The sequence below is a fragment of the Natator depressus genome, chromosome 28 (genome assembly GCF_965152275.1).
Source record: "Natator depressus isolate rNatDep1 chromosome 28, rNatDep2.hap1, whole genome shotgun sequence".
NCBI lineage: Eukaryota > Metazoa > Chordata > Testudines > Cheloniidae > Natator > Natator depressus.
Genome location: NC_134261.1, coordinates 9,549,369 through 9,554,368, shown reverse-complemented (window position 1 = coordinate 9,554,368; position 5,000 = coordinate 9,549,369). Strand labels below are relative to the sequence as shown.

General features: G+C 67.5%; 1 non-coding gene across 1 annotated transcript; it reads right to left on the bottom strand.

Annotated features, from left to right (window-relative positions):
* Positions 1-2,589: 2,589 nt before the first annotated feature.
* On the bottom strand, positions 2,590-2,708 carry LOC141979498 (5S ribosomal RNA). The gene has a single exon (XR_012636909.1). It is a non-coding gene; the product is annotated as a 5S ribosomal RNA (ribosomal RNA).
* Positions 2,709-5,000: the final 2,292 nt, after the last annotated feature.

The following is a 5,000-nucleotide window of genomic DNA, read 5'->3' as shown; positions in this document are numbered from 1 at the left end:
AGCCCGGGGCAGGGCGACCCCGGACGGACGGGGGTATGCCGGCCCCTGCCCGCGGGGGCAGGCTCCGGGTTGACCTGGTGGCCGGACGGGAATTAAGCCCGGAGCCCGGGGCAGGGCGACCCCGGACGGACGGGGGTATGCCGGCCCCTGCCCGCGGGGGCAGGCTCCGGGTTGACCTGGTGGCCGGAGGAGAATTAAGCCCGGAGCCCGGGGCAGGGCGACCCCGGACGGACGGGGGTCCGCCTGGCCCCTGCCCGCGGGGGCAGGCTCCGGGTTGACCTGGTGGCCGGACGGGAATTAAGCCCGGAGCCCGGGGCAGGGCGACCCCGGACGGACGGGGGTATGCCGGCCCCTGCCCGCGGGGGCAGGCTCCGGGTTGACCTGGTGGCCGGAGGAGAATTAAGCCCGGAGCCCGGGGCAGGGCGACCCCGGACGGACGGGGGTCCGCCTGGCCCCTGCCCGCGGGGGCAGGCTCCGGGTTGACCTGGTGGCCGGACGGGAATTAAGCCCGGAGCCCGGGGCAGGGCGACCCCGGACGGACGGGGGTATGCCGGCCCCTGCCCGCGGGGGCAGGCTCCGGGTTGACCTGGTGGCCGGAGGAGAATTAAGCCCGGAGCCCGGGGCAGGGCGACCCCGGACGGACGGGGGTCCGCCTGGCCCCTGCCCGCGGGGGCAGGCTCCGGGTTGACCTGGTGGCCGGAGGAGAATTAAGCCCGGAGCCCGGGGCAGGGCGACCCCGGACAGACGGGGGTCCGCCTGGCCCCTGCCCGCGGGGGCAGGCTCCGGGTTGACCTGGTGGCCGGACGGGAATTAAGCCCGGAGCCCGGGGCAGGGCGACCCCGGACGGACGGGGCTCCGCCGGCCCCTGCCCGCGGGGGCAGGCTCCGGGTTGACCTGGTGGCCGGAGGAGAATTAAGCCCGGAGCCCGGGGCAGGGCGACCCCGGACGGACGGGGGTCCGCCTGGCCCCTGCCCGCGGGGGCAGGCTCCGGGTTGACCTGGTGGCCGGAGGAGAATTAAGCCCGGAGCCCGGGGCAGGGCGACCCCGGACAGACGGGGGTCCGCCTGGCCCCTGCCCGCGGGGGCAGGCTCCGGGTTGACCTGGTGGCCGGACGGGAATTAAGCCCGGAGCCCGGGGCAGGGCGACCCCGGACGGACGGGGCTCCGCCGGCCCCTGCCCGCGGGGGCTGGCTCCGGGTTGACCTGGTGGCCGCTCGGGACTTAAGCCCGGAGCCCGGGGCAGGGCGACCCCGGACGGACGGGGCTCCGCCTGGCCCCTGCCCGCGGGGGCAGGCTCCGGGTTGACCTGGTGGCCGGACGGGGAATAAGCCCGGAGCCCGGGGCAGGGCGACCCCGGACGGACGGGGGTCCGCCGGCCCCTGCCCGCGGGGGCAGGCTCCGGGTTGACCTGGTGGCCGCTCGGGACTTAAGCCCGGAGCCCGGGGCAGGGCGACCCCGGACGGACGGGGGTATGCCGGCCCCTGCCCGCGGGGGCAGGCTCCGGGTTGACCTGGTGGCCGGTTTGCTTTCGGGCCACCAGGTCAACCCGCTGCCTGTATGGGGTTGACCTGGTGGCCGCTTTCCTTCCCGGCCACCAGGTCAACCCGCTGAATGTATGGGGTTGACCTGCTGGCCGCTTTCCTTCCCGGCCACCAGGTCAACCCGCTGAATGTATGGGGTTGACCTGCTGGCCGCTTTCCTTCCCGGCCACCAGGTCAACCCGCTGAAAGTATGGGGTTGACCTGGTGGCCGCTTTCCTTCCCGGCCACCAGGTCAACCCGCTGAAAGTATGGGGTTGACCTGGTGGCCGCTTTCCTTCCCGGCCACCAGGTCAACCCGCTGCCGGCATGGGGTTGACCTGCTGGCCGCAGAGGGGCAGGCTCCGGGTTGACCTGGTGGCCGGACGGGGATTAAGCCCCGGCTCGGAGCAGGGCAAGCCCGGGCGGAGGGGGGTCCGCTTGGCCCCTGCCCGCGGGGGCAGGCTCCGGGTTGACCTGGTGGCCGGTTTGCTTTCGGGCCACCAGGTCAACCCGCTGAATGTATGGGGTTGACCTGCTGGCCGCTTTCCTTCCCGGCCACCAGGTCAACCCGCTGAATGTATGGGGTTGACCTGCTGGCCGCTTTCCTTCCCGGCCACCAGGTCAACCCGCTGAATGTATGGGGTTGACCTGCTGGCCGCTTTCCTTCCCGGCCACCAGGTCAACCCGCTGAATGTATGGGGTTGACCTGCTGGCCGCTTTCCTTCCCGGCCACCAGGTCAACCCGCTGAATGTATGGGGTTGACCTGCTGGCCGCTTTCCTTCCCGGCCACCAGGTCAACCCGCTGAAAGTATGGGGTTGACCTGCTGGCCGCTTTCCTTCCCGTCCACCAGGTCAACCCGCTGAATGTATGGGGTTGACCTGCTGGCCGCTCTGCTTCCCGGCCACCAGGTCAACCCCCTGCCGGTATGGGGTTGACCTGCTGGCCGCAGAGGGGCAGGCTCCGGGTTGACCTGGTGGCCGGCAGGGACTTCAGCCCCAGGGCCCCTGGCAGGGCGACCCTGCCCTTGTTCCCCAGAAAAGGAGAGAGCTGGCTCGCAGCGGGAAAAGCTGCCTACGGCACCTGGGATTCCCAGGCGGTCACCCATCCAAGTACTAGCCAGGCCCGGGACGGTTTACCTTCCGAGATCGGACGGGATCGGGGGCCTTCCGTCCGGTATGGCCGTAGGCACTCGGCTCCGGTCCGCCTCGTCCCCTTTCCCTTACTGACTCCCCTGCCTCGGGTGGGCCCGATCCTTTTTTCCGTTTTTTTTTTTCGCTCCGGAGGCTTCATGAGCCCCCCCCCAACACCCCTTTGGGGGTCGGTGAAAATTTTTTTTTCAGACTTCCAGGGGCCCGATCCTGGCCGCGGGCACCCGGCTCCGGGCACCCGGCTCCGGGCCGCCTCGTCCCCTTTCCCTTACTGACTCCGCTGCCTCGGGTGGGCCCGATCCTTTTTTCCGTTTTTTTTTTTCCGCTCCGGAGGCTTCGTGAGCCCCCCCCAACACCACTTTGGGGGTCGGTGAAAAAATTTTTTTCAGACTTCCAGGGGCCCGATCCTGGCCGCGGGCACCCGGCTCCGGGCACCCGGCTCCGGGCCGCCTCGTCCCCTTTCCCTTACTGACTCCCCTGCCTCGGGTGGGCCCGATCCTTTTTTCCGTTTTTTTTTTTTTTCGCTCCGGAGGCTTTATGAGCCCCCCCCAATACCACTTTGGGGGTCGGTGAAAAAAATTTTTCAGACTTCCAGGGGCCCGATCCTGGCCGCCGGCACCCGGCTCCGGGCACCCGGCTCCGGGCCGCCTCGTCCCCTTTCCCTTACTGACTCCCCTGCCTCGGGTGGGCCCGATCCTTTTTTCCGTTTTTTTTTTTTTCGCTCCGGAGGCTTTATGAGGCCCCCCCTAACCGTTTTTGGGGTCGGTGAAAATTTTTAGTCAGACTTCCAGGGGCCCGATCCTGGCCGCGGCTTCGCAGGCTGGCCTGGGGGGGGGGGCATCTCTAGCTCCGGCCGCGGACGGCGAGACGCTCGGCCACCAGGTCAGCCCGGAGGAAAAGGCTGAAAAAAATGTCTAAGTCCCCCCGGGACACCAGGTCAACCCGGAGGAAAAGGCTGAAAAAAATGTCTAAGTCCCCCCGGGACACCAGGTCAACCCGGAGGAAAAGGCTGAAAAAAAGTCTAAGTCCCCCCGGGACACCAGGTCAACCCGGAGGAAAAGGCTGAAAAAAATGTCTAAGTCCCCCCGGGACACCAGGTCAACCCGGAGGAAAAGGCTGAAAAAAAGTCTAAGTCCCCCCGGGACACCAGGTCAACCCGGAGGAAAAGGCTGAAAAAAAGTCTAAGTCCCCCCGGGACACCAGGTCAACCCGGAGGAAAAGGCTGAAAAAAAGTCTAAGTCCCCCCGGGACACCAGGTCAACCCGGAGGAAAAGGCTGAAAAAAAGTCTAAGTCCCCCCGGGACACCAGGTCAACCCGGAGGAAAAGGCTGAAAAAAATGTCTAAGTCCCCCCGGGACACCAGGTCAACCCGGAGGAAAAGGCTGAAAAAAAGTCTAAGTCCCCCCGGGACACCAGGTCAACCCGGAGGAAAAGGCTGAAAAAAAGTCTAAGTCCCCCCGGGACACCAGGTCAACCCGGAGGAAAAGGCTGAAAAAATGTCTAAGTCCCCCCGGGACACCAGGTCAACCCGGAGGAAAAGGCTGAAAAAAATGTCTAAGTCCCCCCGGGACACCAGGTCAACCCCGAGGAAAAGGCTGAAAAAATGTCTAAGTCCCTGCTCGGCCATCAGGTCAACCCCATTCAAAGTGACGGGTTGACCTGATGGCCGGCAGTCTCACGGAAGTCCGGATGGGGTCGCCAAAAGTGCCCTCGGCCGACCGAGAGAACCAGGAGGTCGGATAGGATTTCAGATTGGTCCCCCTAAATTGGCGGTTGGATTTTTCGACTAGTTCATTTTGACGGGTGCGAGGAGATTTCTGAGAACAGGTTTTTCGGAACCTGTGAGAACCAGAGATGAGCCTCGGGGACCAATCTGCGCGTTGTACCCGATCTTGTGAGGGGGGACAGGGGCACGTTGGCAGGTGGGGCGGCCCCCGGCCCCCCCGAGCCCCCCCTTTTCCGGCTCTTTTCCTCCGGGGACCCCGTCGTCCCCTCGCACCCCCGGTGCAGGCCCGGTGGCCGGGATGCGAACTCCGACTGTCGGCGCCCCCCGGAGGGAGGGGGGGCCCGCTCCTCTCTCGCCTTCCGATCGATGTGGCGCTCACGTTCGCGACGGGAAGGGTCCTTCGCGGGCCGGCGCCCCCGACCGCAGGGGGCGTCTGGCGTTCAGGCGGATCGGGTCCCTCTTCCTCTTCGCGTCCCCGGATCCTGGGGCCGATTGGGACTTTCCTCCTTTGGGGGGGGGCCCGGGCGCGTGCCCGGCCCTCCGCGCCGTGGGGCCAGCCGGCCGAGATCTCCGCCCTGCGAGGTCGAGCGGCTCCGGCAGCCCAC